Here is a 14,915-nt window from a genome sequence, read left to right on the forward strand (position 1 = left end):
CACTCTCTCTCTCCCTACCTCTTCCTCTCAAATAATTCTACCATGATCTCAATCATAATTGAAAAATTATTGACCTTAATAAATTTACATTCTTCACTACTTCTTAATATCTAGTACGCAAGGCATAGTAGATATCTTGCCTAGAATGAAATTATCTTGTATGTATAATTCTTTACATTATTCACCTTGTTAATTGTACTAGTCTAGGTTATAATGACCCCTATTTATGTTTGTTTCAGGGAGTACTCTATTCATGCCATTTCGCTTCCAAAAAGGTAAGTTATGTGTATCCAATGTAGATGATGTGAGGAGTCATATCTTGTTTGATCGCATGATACATGCTCTATTGGTCACCTTTGGGTATTGAGGAGTGAGCATTTTGTTAGAAGGGATTCCTTTTAACCAAAGTTGAAATATGATGTTAAATAATATAATTAGAATTGTCAATAAAAGTCCAAGATAATAAAAATAATATGTTTAGAATTGTCAATAAGTCCAAGATAATAAAAATAGTGTTGTATCCTTTAAAAATAGTATTTCCATGGATTTGTGGTTAGATTGCTAGGGAATAATGCTATTTGGGTGATTGTTGACCAACTCACAAAGTTGGTAAGATTTTTTACTAAAATCTAGACTAGCTAGTTTAGATTTTTCATGTCATGACAACGGATTTATCGAGAGCCTAGAGAGCTCAATCGTATGGGCAAGGCACATGCGATGTGCAGGGGAGCCAAGAGGCTGATTATAGACCTTAGGGTAACCATCCAGTAATAACAGTGTCCGGGCACGTGTGAAAGGGCACCTTGCTATTAGGGTCTTGATATAGGGTAGGCTATAGCCTGTGTAGCCCAAGTCGCCAAGCGCAACCAAATTTAATTGGCTCGCATACGCTAACCAGCGCGCAGCTAGCCAGCTAGTCATACAGTGGCATCGCAACGACTGTCGCCTTTATGGCTACCTTGACGACCCAGCCATCCCCAAACTTAACCAGCGGTCGCCAGACGACAGAAAACGAAGCCGCCTGCTGAGAGCCTAAGAGCCGCCGTGTTGCAGTAAACGCTGAGGCTTCCATGAAAAATTCAGAAATCAGAAATTAAAATTTCAAAGGTGTTAAAAACTTTGGAAGTCGTTCCCACGGAGGATTCTTCGAGAAGATTCAAGGCTGTTTTCACAACGATTGAGAGGTGTTTCTCACGACTACTCTCAGGTTTTCATACCGCACCTGGTGATTTCGCTTCGAGCCAACAATCCGGTTGCTTTCCTAGAGCTTGGACTTGAGGTTGGTGCTCGTGTTTATTCTTTTGCATCGCGTTTAGAGAGTCCAAATGGAATCTAATAACCCTAATGAGTCCATAAGTGGAGATCCCAGTCATTTGTTAGACACGGAAAAGGTAGTGGTCGATCCTGATGTCTCGCGATTACCGGCGATAATCTTCTTGATGATAATTTGGTAAGCACTAAACAGTTTAAGGCTTTAGAGTCCTACACTTTGGACATTGAGGCCAAGTACAATAAGATACTCCTCTTTCTTTAGGAGTTAAAGGATAATATGCAAGCTTCTACCACTGTAAGTGCTTTAGTGGGAGGGATGCCAGTGGCCCCCGCCCAAGGGAGAAACATGAATGTCGGTACGTCTCACTCTAGAGATGTTGCTCCTATTCTAAAAGATTTGAAACCTCCGACTTTTAATGGGAGGGAGAAGGAACGCAATAAGGATGCGATCAACACTTTTTTATTAAAGTGGCAGGATTTACATCAATTGTGTCACACTCCAGAGGAGATACGCATGCTTGAAGCGAGCTTAACTCTAGGAGGTAAAGTATACAAGTGGTGGATGAGCTTGGAGTCCGAAAATTGGTCTACTACATGCACTGAATTTGAAAGTGCATTCATGAAAGACTTTCTTCCAGAGAATAAGATGAATCGTAATTGGGAAGCATAATAGGACAATTGTGAGATGAGAATTCTTACATTGACTCAGTATATCTCCAATTATCGAGAAATTATTCTCAAGTTGAAAGGTATGGATGACTTTCAGAAAAGTCATGGATTTATTCGCGGATTAGATTCGGACTATAAGAGCCAAGTTAAGCAAAATGAGCTGAAAACTTTAGAAGAAGCAATTAAGTTTGCTCAAATTTTCGACGACACTATCCTCAGAAAGAAAAAGCATATGCAGAATGCACAACGGACATTTAGTGTGTCCGAGGATTCCAAGCATCAAGGTCAAAATAAAAGAAAGGGACCTAACCAAAAGAATGACTAATCTAAGAAGTCTAAAGGACTACAAAAATTTCTGAAGCATGAAGATTTTGAAAGAGCTAAAAAAGAAAATTTATGGTTCACTCCATGAAAAAGGGTCATAGTAAACTATAGTGTCCTAAGCTAAAAGACAATGAGAAAAATCAGCGTGATCAAAAGCAAGTGCACACTATTCAAGTGCTCCCTCGAGAGACTTCTCGTAAGTTTAAAGAGGTTCAAGTGCACACTATTCCAGTGCTCCCTCTAGAGACTTCTCTTGTAAGTTTAAAGAGGTTCAAGTTTATCATGCTGATTCTACTCATGCGTGCTGTGTCATGTCATCGATGTGGGCGCTAACATTTGGACCACATGAGTTGGTTCGAATGCATGGTCACGTTAAAGGTCACAAGGTACGAGTTATGATTGATGATAGTGCCATGCACAGTTTCTTCAACTATACTTTAGTCAAGAAATTAAAGTTGCCACAAAGTCCAAGTGATCATAAGTATGTGGTTTCTTTAATTAACGGCTATGATAAAGATGTCTGGGATACAGTAGTTCATGATGTCCCATTAGTCATTCAAGGTCATGAGATGCATTTGGATTTTCAAGTTATGCATATCACTCGAGCGGATGCTATTCTAGGTCGAGAGTGGTTATATAACATTGGTCCATATTTGTCTAGAAGTTATTTACATAATTCTTTTGAGTTTGAAGTAGATGGTAAGAAAGTGCGCTTGCAAGGTGAACATGATGTACCCTCCTCACCTCTTATATGCTTTATGGAACTCAAATCGCCTTGTACAAGCTAATGAAGTAGAAAACATCTTTTTGTGCTACACAAGTCTTGATGATGTCATTTCTTTTTTCGCATGTGAAAACATAAGTGGTTTAAGTGAGCATAGTGTTTACATGACGCATGTTAACAATAAGAAAGTTAATGAATTCTTAAAGCAATTGTTACAACAATTTAAAGATATGTTTTCAAATGAATTACCGGAAGGATTACCTCATGTCCACGAAGTTGAGAATCCAATTGAAGTACTACCTGGCTCAAAGCCAATAAGTAAGCCTCCTTATGGGCTTAGTTTTAAGGAAGAACAAGGAATCGAACAACAGTTAAAGGACTACCTTAAAAGTGGATTCATTAGACCAAGCGCTTCGCCTTGGGCTTCACCAATTCTATTGGTGAAGAAAAAAGATGGGTCTATGCGGTTATGTGTAGACTACCATGGTTTGGATCAAATCACGATTAAGAATAAGTATCTTTGCCACCACGAATAGATGAGTTGTTTGATCAACTCCAAGGGGCAAAGTATTTTATGAAAATCGATTTACGATCCGGATATCATCAAGTGAGAATTCGGGAAGCAGATGTCCAAAAGACTGCTTTTCGAACTAAGTTTGATCACTATGAGTTTTTAGTCATGCCCTTTAGTTTGACTAATGCTCCGGCCACATTCATGACACTCATGGATAGTGTCTTGAAACCTTATTTAGGAAAATTTGTCATGGTTTTCCTAGATAATATCTTGATCTATAGCGTACCAAGAAAGAACATCTCGAACACTTACGGCAAGTATTTGAGTTACTTACGAAGCATTCACTTTACGCCAAAGAGAGTAAATGTGAATTCTTCGTAAAAGAAATTTAATACTTGGCCACATAATCTCGAAAGATGGCATTTGTTTGGATCCAACGAATGTTGAAGCCATATTGAAATGGCCACATCGCACAAACTTAGAAGAATTATAAATTTTTCTTGGTTTGTTTGGATTCTATAGAAAGTATGTATGAGATTATGCTAAGATAGTTGTTCTAATGATGGATCAACTTAAAGGAAAGGGAAAGATCTTCATTTGGGGGGATTCCTAGCAAAGAAGTTTTGAAAAAATTAAGGTAGCTATAGCTCCAATTTATTGATCCAAATCAACCCTTGGTGGTGGTAGAGACGGATGCTAGTAATGATGCAGTAGGTGCAGTCCTCTTACAAGGGGGGAAACCTATTGCATTCGAAAGTAAAAAGTTGGACAGAGCTCAACAAAATTATTTAGCTTATGAAAGGGAGTTATATGCTATAATTCATGCCTTAAAGAAGTGGAGGCATTATTTATATGGTGCCTGATTTGAGATAGTCTTTGATCATGAGAGTATCAAATGGCTATCTAGTCAAAAAGAGTTGAAAGGACGCAAAGCTCAATGACCAGAGTTTTTCCAAGATTTTGAATTTCAGCTAAGATATAGAAAAGGATGTTACAATGCGGTAACCGATTCATTGAGTCACATTCCCATGGTTAACAAGTTGAGTTTTACTCAAATTAAGAGTGATTTTTTGGAATCACTTAAGGGGAAGTGCGTCGATGATGTACATTATGCCCACGTGTGGAGTGTCATAGAGAAGAGGGATCCCTTGACTACAAATAAAGATAGTCCCGTTCACGAGACAAACACTTCCACCAGCGGGGGTGAGTCTTGAGAGATGTCTCAACGAGACATGTCACTTGTGAGTGATGAAAGAAATTGTTGTGGAAGAATTTTTCCATCGATAATGGTTACCTACTTTACAAAGGTAGAGTATGTATACCTTCGGACTCGGACATAAGGCACCAAATTTTATATGAATGTCATAATAGTCCGAGTGCTGGTCAGCCTGGAATACGGAAGACATATGCACTAGTTAAGAGACAATTTTATTGGTCTGGCTTAAGTAAGGACGTCCAAGACTGTCTTAAATTGCCAAAAGTGCCAGGTCTATAAAGCAGAATGCCTAAAAGTAGGTGGTTTACTAAGTCCACTAGAGATCCCAAATGGCAAGTGGGAAAGTATCTCAATGGACTTTATAGTTAGATTACCTAAAACGAACAGAGGCCATGATTTGATTTGGGTGGTAGTAGATAGGTTGACTAAAATGTGTCGGTTTTCCAACAAAAACGTCAGTGACTCCGCTTGAGTTAGCAAGGCTATTCATTGAGAATATCTATCGACTATATGCTTACCAGCCGATATAGTTAGTGATAGAGATACAAAGTTTAACAATCACTTTCGGCGTGCTGTGTTCAAGAGATTGGACACCATGCTAATTATGAGTATGGCTGATCATCCTCAAAGTGATGGTCAAACCGAGAGAGTCAACCAAGTCTTGGAAGATATGTTACGGGAATATGTAAGTAAAAACCAAACCAATTGGGAAGAATATTTAACCATATTGAAGTTTGCTTATAATAGTGCCAAACATTCAACCACGGGATTTAGTCCGTTTATGTTTATGTAAGCTCCAGTGGCCATTGGACTCGAGAAAGAAAAGATACAAAGGTTAAATATTTTCTTCAAGATCTCCAAGAGATGACTAAAATCACAAAAGACAATGTTAAGAGAGCACAGGACTGTGCTAAACATTATGCCGACAAAGATCGTAAGCAAATCATCTTTGAGGAAGGTGATAAAGTATTTTTAAAGGTTCCCGCATATTCTGAATCTTTGAAAACGGGGAGAAGTCCAAAGCTATCTCCAAGGTATTGTGGCCATTTACAATACTTAAAAAAGTAGGTAGTGTTGCTTATAAGTTAGCTTTACCATAAAGCTCTAAAGTTCATCCAGTTTTTCATGTCAATAGACTGAAAAAGAAGTCAAGTGATGACAATAATCTCGTCTGTCAAGAGATCCTAGTAGAACTTATCGAATCTCCATCCTTACCACATGAACCAAGAAAAGTCTTGGATTTCCAAGAGAAAATAACTCTACACTCTGTACGATAGGAGTGTTTAGTCAAGTGGAAGGATAGACTAGAAGAAGGTTCTACCTGGGAAAAGGTAAGCACAAGCAAAAAGAGGTTTTCGAATTTCATTTTCGAGGAAGAAAACTCTTCTTAAGGGGGGAGTAATGTCATGACAACGGATTTATCGGGAGCCTAGAGAGCTCGACCGTCCGGGCAAGGCACGAGCAATGTTCAGGGGAGCCAAGAGGTCGGTTACAAACCTTAGGGTGACCAGGCACTTATAAGAGTGTCCAGGCACGTGTGGAAGGGCACCTTGCTATTAAAAGAATTGGGGTCTTGATATAGGAACCGGTGTGTCTCTTTTGGTTATGGCTGGGTGGAGAAGAAGGAGCTCTTAGTAACCTTTACCTTTCCCTACTAGAGATAAAATCTCAACTTGCTAATTGAAATGGTCTATAGTAGGGATCCCGAGTTTACTCGACATTTCACTACGGTGATGTTCAAGAAAATGGACACTAAGCTAAGTATGAGCTTGTTTCATCATGTCAGGTTTGATGGATAAACATAGCATGTGAATCAACCAATTGAAGGCATTCTACATGCATTTGTCTCTACGACACCATTTTATTGGAAAAAAGTATCTTTTGTTAATAGTGTTTACTTGCAGTGCTAAGCATTTTGCTTCCAAGATGTCTTTAATGTTGATATATGGATTTCAACCTAGAGCCCCATGGTTGATTAACTTAAAGAGACCCCAGTTCATGCTATAGTTAACCTCTTGAACCAACAATAATAGATATTGCAATTTGCAAAGAGAGCCTATAAGTGCAATTATATGCTAACCAAAAGCAGTAGAGTCTTGTGGGTTACTTGAAACTTATTTAGTGACTTGTGGGTTTACTTGAAACTTCTTAAATATTCGTGAGTAATGAGAACTAGAAAAGTCTACAAGTTATTGCATGCCTTTTTTTATCTCAAAAAATATTAATGAGGTGGCTTATAAATTACGTCTCTTGGATGGAGTTTGTGTGCATTCTGGTTAGTAGATTGAAAGAGGTGTTGGGTGTAAGAGATTGCTTGGTTTGGTTTATAGCCTATGGTTGGGTGTTGAGTGTTAGCCAAACCCAACTTTGTCTTAAGTAATGGTATCATTAATGTGTTTATGAGCCATGTCATAGATATGCTTGTGCATGTGCAGACCTTGGGCGGATATTCAAGTAAGTGGATTTCTTACTGTTGGGGCATTTTAACTCCTCTTTAGCTACTGCATTCAACTCCTCTTTAGCTACTGCATTCAACTCCTCTTTAGCTCATGCATGATAATCTTTGTAAAATGATTAGTACTATTACTCGCAAAGGTTCCTCATAATATTTTTCTCTTTGATTGATTGATTGTGTGTGTGTGTGTGTGTGAGAGAGAGAGAGAGAGAGAGAGAGAGAGAGAGAGAGAGACCCATCTATTGTGCAAATCTAACCATTAGTATGTACAAGCGTAACCCTAACCGTCATCTTACAATGCACATGGAGAGAGACCCATAACCTCTGTGAGTAGCAACAAGAGGTCCAATCCTCAAGAGCACCACTAGGCAAGTCCCGAGAGAGAGAGAGAGAGAGAGAGAGAACAAGCAAGAAAGATATATTAACGTCTGCAAAAGGCCAAAATTGGCCTATGAGACAAACAAGTAGTACAATGATGTTCCTCCAATCATCAAGAGGAAAATGTGGAGTGAGAATAAAATGTACAAGTATGACAACACGACCATATGGGACTCAATGGTGGTGTACAAACGAGAGGGTGTGGATGGTGTACTAGGGCTACTAATGGTGTACTAGGGCTACTAATGGATCTCTATATGTTGAAGGGGTGATACAAGTATGATATGTTATCTACTCCTAACTCCATCCAGTCCCATAGTCTGGGTACAATATGTCATACATCCGATCTGAGGAATGCCGTAAATGTCTGGAACATACGTCCTGGATCAGAGCGAAAATGTGCCAGCTGCTCCTGGACCTCCTGCTGGTGTCGAGACCGGATGGCCGCGACCTGTCTGTGGTGTAGCTGTGGTGTCTGGTAGCCGGCTAGTCTGGGTCGTCGCCTAGCTCGAATCTCCTCCGCTCGCTGAGATGTCACTCCCAATGTGTGTGGCTGGGCTACTGGTGCCAATCTCTGGAAGAAGTTAGTCAACTGGGACTGTCTTCCTCCGCTATGATGTGTGGGTGTCTGAAGTAAGATCTCCCTGTGTCTCTGTAGTGCTAGTAGTAGTCTGCCTAGCTGTCTTTGGTCCGATCTACATCATGTGGATGCTTTTATAACATCTTACATGCATACGACAATTGATTGGGAAGTGCTCACCACAGAAGAGGCGTTCTCTTCTTTCAATAACATGAATGGGATGCCCCTAGTGGATGATCTCATGTGCATCTTGGACAAGTGCAAGAAGAGGAAAGATTTAGCGTTTGCCGAGCTTGTGCATGTTCACATCCATGCTCATGGCCTGGAAGTGCACAGAGTGCTTGGGAACTACCTTGTCCCTCTGCTTGTGGAATGCGGAGGCATGTCGACTGCACATCAGGTTTTTGAGAGGTTGAGTTATCGGAACGAACATTCCTGGACTTCTCTCATACAAGGGTATGTTGACCGTGGAGAATACCAGCATGCTTTTATGCTCTTGGAGAGAATGCAAGAGGATGGCATAGACCCTAACAAGTATACTCTTTTGGCCCTATTGAAACCTTGTGCCAAGATGAAATGGGTGGAGAGAGGTCGAACCATACATGCCAAGATTGTCAAAGAAGATGTTGATGGAGATCCTTTTGTCGGGGGCCTGATCCAACAATCCTGGCCGGGACACTTGTCGTGAAGCAGGGCCCGAAGAGTCTCACTCAGCTCGTTGAGCAAGAAGAGGGAGCTCAAGAAACTCTATACATCTGGGGGACCACCTCCTGAGTGTGCTGCCAAATTCTCTCTCGTTGCCTCAATCTGAGGGGTGAGGGGACCGACTGAGAGAAGTCTGTAGAAATCTGTGGCAATGACATGAACCTGGGGTGGCCCTGACTCAGTGGTACCAACTGTACTCCTCAACCTGCAGACCTCGTCCGTCTCCGTGATTGTGGGGGCCTGATAGCTAAAGAAAGTCCCAAGGAGCCTGAGTCCAGAAAGATGCTCGGGCAGGATATTGGAACTCCACCCTTCTCTCCTCAATTGAGCAGTTTGTCCTGGGCTGCCCTCTGTAAGAAAGTGCTGATCTCTCCAAAACCAAAGTCAAAATACACTTCTGCAGCTGAGCCATGCTTGAAGAGAGAGCTTCCCAGATCTCCTTTATCCACTTGCTAATATCGGGATCCTGAATCAAGTTCTCTGTGATGCAGACACTCTGTTGCCTCTTTGGTGTCCAGGGGTCCACTAGGTGAAGGAGAAGAGAGGCATGGTATGAGAGGGCGCTACCAACGTGCAATAATGCCAATAATGCTCCTGTGGCTATAAGCCCACTCATCCACATAGAATCTCTCAGTGCGGGAAAGGTTCGGTCCGTGCATCCTCGGACCTCCAGTCAGATCTAGAAAATCAGAGGCATCCCATGGATGCAACCAAACTCCAGAAGGTGCCGGGGATCCCGTCTTCTCATAAACCTAGTCTTGTGCTATATGTTCGTAACGGTTACGAGTAGGTACCGTTGCCTCGAGGGAACCACTTGTTTGGCTCTTTGGTATCCACTTGTTTGGCTCTTTGGTTGTCGACGGCCTTGTAGGAGAGGGTGGTGTTGCTGGTGCGGCCGTCGGTTGGTTGCCAATAGCCGGCGTCCTTGCTATGCTGGGCTTGGTGCTTGGGGAGGCGGGTGGTGGGCTGCAGGGTCGGGCCGACCAGGCTTGGGCTCCCTGGGGCTGAGGAGAGGGGTGGGGTTGACTTGAGGGAGAGCCTTTGGAGATGCTATGCGTACCCGAATGGATGGATTCCGAGTTGCTTTGGCTACCACGAAAGTGTCTGACTGTGGGGACTCCATAACCTGACCAATTTATTGAATGAGAGGGTGATACTCCTTTCGGAGGCTTGGGAATGGGGAAGCTAGATAAACCTGCAAGAGGGTCGGATGTGGGTTGAAGCTTGTGGTGCCATCAAGTGAAGAATGCTTGAGTGTTGTGTATTGCGATGGGGCTCTTCCGCACCATCCAGTCAATCGTTGTGGGTGAATCAAACTTCACATGGGAGTGTTGTGCCCAAGAAAATGAATATCAGAGAATTTTCTTGGCTCGCCAATGAGTTCTTCTTGCTGCAAATTGCGTGCTGGGTGGCTCCCAAACTGCCTCAGCCTACGACAGAGGAGGCCACTCAGGCCCCACATGGGTAGAGGAGTCACGGGCCATTGCCACACTTGAGAGCGTGATACTCTGGCCCCACAAACCCATGCAGTCAATAGAGAGAGCTCATTCTTTTCTGAGAGCCAGATATCCCCCCACCCACCACCCCCCCCCAAGCTCGGACCTTCCACTCGTCAGCTGCTCTGCAGGTACATACTCTGTGTTGGAAATGTTCACACTTGTGGGTAGGTTAGGGTTAGCCGACTAGCAGCTATGGAGGCTCAAACATATACACAGTGGTGAGTGTAGTAAAGAGAGTGAGAGATGTAACAAATTGAAAGATAGGCACAGTGATTGCACGACTCAAAGATACTCTGATTAATGTTGTTAATGTTGTTAAAAGCTTCAAAGAGTACAATGCTTTTATAGGCTTTTAGAGCCTTATTTTTTGACACAACACACATTGGGGTAATGACACATGGCAAGTGCCCATGACATCACTGCTTATTACATACACACATAAACGGCTATAAGAGGTTGTCCACATGCACTTACTCACTTACTTACAGAAATGAGTATTTACTATTCACACACACATACAGGGTCTTTTCACACACGGACACAAGTGGGTACACAAAGAGGGGTACATGTATATGACGGATACACACAAAGAGACTCCGAATACCCAACAATCCCGCTTCCGGAGCGAAGGTGGTGGGACCCTTACACAAGAAAAGATGCTACCACCTACCCCATTGACGCTGCCTCAGAGCAAGACTCACCTTGTGTCAGCTCCCGTGCCATGGTCACAGAGTCTCTCTGGTTAGGGTTTTGGACCGAGGTAGGGAGGTTAGCACTTGAAGAAGTAGCTACCTTCTAACTCCATTACATGTTGCAAGAGAGCGATCTAGGCATGTGCACCTCCTGTGCCATGCTAATCCTCCAATCAGTAAGTGACCGGAGCAGTAGGGCCAGCTCTTCATCACCCTCCCTCGCTCCTAATAGGGATAAGAGAAAACACGGAGCCTTTTATAAGTGAAGGCGATTATAAACATATAAATGAAAGAACACACATATGGATTATTTAACTCAGATTTTGGGGGACTCCCCGAGCAGAGAACCCATGGCTCACACGTAAATAGAGGATGTAACAACCCTCTCGCTCTAAGAAGCTTGGCCTTATTCACGTGACATTGATGACACTTCACCACATACTCCTGGATCTACCCCTTCATTTGAGGCCAGTAAACATCCGTTTTACTAAATCATAAGTCCTGTACACCTGGATGACGTGCTGTAGGAGAGGCGTGACATTCATAAAGAATGTTCCTCCTAATCTGAGCACAATCCGGTATGCAGCCTCATCATCCCGGAACAATAATTCGTTCTGGATCAAGTATTGACTACCAGCCACCCTAATAGGTGGTATGACCCTTGAGTCTTGGTCTAAAACTGTGGAGCTCCTTGCCTGAACCTGCTGCAAATATCGACTGAAATGCCCATTGGTCCGACATAGCCCTCTTGGGGAATCATACAAGTCAGCACTAATCTCGGTGAAACTCAAAAGATTCACCTCTTTAATCCGACTCGAGGCATTTGCAACCCAGTTCAAGCTACCCTTCCAATACCGAATCTCCATATCAAAGTCTTGCATAAGCTCTGCCCACCGGGCCTTCCTCCCTCTCAACTCAGGTCTATCATAGAGGTCAGTCAAGACAACAAATTTGGATCCATAAAAATAATGTCTCCAAATTTTCAATGCGTGTATCACCGCATACAACTCTTTTTCCTGAGTATGCAACTGGACCTAGAGTTAGGACTGATCCAAGAACTGCCCTCTGTAAGAGTGACACCTGATCCCTCAACTGCTGCATATCAGTCTGTAAGTCAGCCCGGAGTTTGGGCATTTTCTCCTCAAAGTAAGACTTTTCGACCCCTTCAACCTTCTCCTCCTGCACCACCTCAATAGGCTCCCCACCGGGTTGAGGGTTATCCTCATGATCCGATAGGTCCTGGAGGATAAAAAAGGTGGTGCTGCACGAAAACTATGTACCGATTCTGAATTCAGAAATTAAAGAGGAAATTTTCACGCAAGAAAAGATGAGAAAATACACAAAACTACCCACTTACCGATACTCAATGCACGAGAGTTGGAAACCGTATTGTGAAGCCTTGCAATAGACTGTCTCCAAGATTTTGTCATGTCCGGAAAAGGGAAGATGAGTAGAAGACTCCCAATCCCACGGTTTTATAAGTAGAAAAAACACCCACGTGCTTCTGCCCTTCCTTTGCGCCGCCCTGTTGACCTGCTGTCCTGCTGCACAACCCGCACTTGCTGTGGGCAACACTACACAGGCAACAATGTTACCAACTGTAAAATCCCTATAGGACCACTTGATACACTCTGGCGCTTACCCATATACCTGCACATCCGAATGTTCTGTACCTGTTTGTTGCTTCATCCATGTGTCCATTGCATCACAATGCATTGCCCTTGCTGTTTGTCCGTTTGACATCCATCAGATTCCGTCAGGTGCCTAGTCCCCGTTTGCTGCTCAACCAATGTCAGAGAGATCTGCAAATCAGGGTGTTCAGTAAGCATAATTTTGGGGTTTTTTGAAAGTAGATAAATTTGCAGAAATTCAAGTCCTCCCTTGCACAAAAAAAATTAGGTCTTTTTGAAATTTTTGCAAAATTGGGCATTTTAAGTAGCAAAAAATTGTGGCTTTTAGTGATTTGCAGAAGTTAGGAGATTTTGTGCTTGTCAATTGGGTCAATTAGCCAGGAATTCAGTCAATTTGGGGATTTTGTCAAGCTTTTGTTCAATTAGCCATTTAGGGTTTTTAGGGCTTCTGTCTCTTAGAAAATAAAGGGAATTTTAGGGCTTTTTGCATACAACCTATTTTTGGGGATTTCAGTTAAAGGGCTTCTCGTCAAAAATTTTGGGGATTTTTTGGTGGATTCTGAAGCATCTTAGTGCACTTCCATCCCTTAGTGCATTTAGAAGCATTAGCTCATTTCAGCAAACATTTTTCAGTATTTTCTTATCTGCATATTCAGTTTGGGTGCTGCAATCTCTCAACAGGGGGGATTCTTTTTGTTTAAAGCACTTAGTATTTGCAGTTAAGGTTGGCGGCGGGGGAATTATGGCACAAGCAACTCGAGATGTGTTTGGGATCTTGTCTTATGAGGATAAGTTGGATGGCTCCAACTATTCATTATGGAGTTTCATGATTAGGAACTTGCTTATAGCAAAAGGACTGTTGGGACAATGTGCCATGTGATGACACTAGGCCACCCATTCTCCAGCTTGCCACTCCTCCTCGAGGTCAAGCTACAGCAGCTCAAGTGGTAGCTGGAAGAGATCGTGCAACACCTGTTCCTCCTTCTGCCCCTACTCCAGAACAACGAAGATGGGATTTCAGAGATGCACAAGCTATGTCACTTATAGCACTTTGAGTGCGAAGGAGTATTATTATTCTCCACATTCGGTCTTGTAGGACAGCCAAGCAGGCTTGGGAAACCTTGGAGTCTATGTTTTGACTTGGAATGAGCTTTAGTTGCCTATTTAAAGAGACAATTAGATATTCTATCTACGGATGAGGGCAACTCTATGACCGAGCACCTTATGAAGGTAAAAGACTTAAGGGAGCAACTACTGAACATTGATGAGGTAATTCCAGACAGGCAACTCGTTTTACCACCACTTTGAACTCATTGCCTCTCTTTTATCTTGGTTTTCACACCTCTCTCAGCCTCTCTATGAGAGGAGGGGCTAATCCTATTAACGTTGATGAGATGGTGGGATTATTATTACAAGAGGAGTAGACTGGAGTTAATATGTCTAACACTCATGGTGGTGATCAAGCATTCACAGTTAAAGATAAATCTTTGTACATACACACATTACCACTATAGGGAGGATTGTTGGAAATGTTCACTTTGGTACTGGAAATGTGTTTAGGAGGCGAGCATTAAATAAAGTGCATAGAAACATAAACTTAGATTGGTGTTAGAGCACTTATTACTAAGTGACACCTACTAGGACACCTAGCATAACACATGTCATCTAGCTTTACATTTGGCTTATGTGTAGAAACTTTCTATATGGGTCCAAGGCTAAACTTATGTTTAAAAGGGGTAATCCACTTAATAAAAAATATGCTTTGTCCATGACTGATTAACCCCCCACCTAATCCCTTAATCCCTCATTAATCTTGATGAAGTGTTAATCTGTTGTTAGTCTGTTTGTGTAGCTGCTTGTAAGCTCTCTCTGTCTGGCTCTCCTGGGCATTAATGCTAAGACTTCCGAGGCATGGACTATAGGAGGTGGACTTCATCACAGCTCTACACTCTGTCATGGAGGAGGATGGTACTATTATTGGATAAAGATATCACATAGCTGGTTGGCTTGATCACATTGTACATGTAGAACTAACGTAGTATGTTGATCCTGTTCTTTGGGTGGCTAGTTTTTTTCCTTTCATGTTTGTTGGCATACAGTTACCCACAAATCACATGTATTACTTTTGGTCTCGTAGAGACCAGAGGGTTTGCGGATTATGCCACACAGAGGTTGACAATTTACGTTTTTTTCTGGGGTGCCTGTTTTGGTTGCCTTCTACTGCACCTCTTCTTGCATGTTTTTGAGCGTGTTTTT

General features: G+C 42.3%; 1 protein-coding gene across 4 annotated transcripts in view; it reads left to right on the forward strand.

The window, feature by feature from the left end:
- The first annotated feature begins 943 nt into the window (after positions 1 to 943).
- LOC147615167 (uncharacterized) overlaps positions 944 to 14,915 on the forward strand; it is a 32,015-nt gene continuing 18,043 nt past the window's right edge. Inside the window, exons 1-2 of one of the 4 annotated variants that reach the window (XM_086779186.1) lie at positions 944 to 1,279; positions 14,512 to 14,683. The gene's annotated coding sequence lies outside the window, so the exon portion shown is untranslated. Of the gene's footprint in view, positions 1,280 to 12,635; positions 12,789 to 14,511; positions 14,684 to 14,915 lie in introns of those variants that run through there. The other 3 variants (XR_015262758.1, XM_086779185.1, XM_086779187.1) reach the window with 3 other exon arrangements.

This window comes from Cibotium barometz, chromosome 40 (assembly GCF_041138505.1).
Source record: "Cibotium barometz isolate CiBa-2024 chromosome 40, ASM4113850v1, whole genome shotgun sequence".
Classification (NCBI taxonomy): Eukaryota; Viridiplantae; Streptophyta; class Polypodiopsida; order Cyatheales; family Cibotiaceae; genus Cibotium; species Cibotium barometz.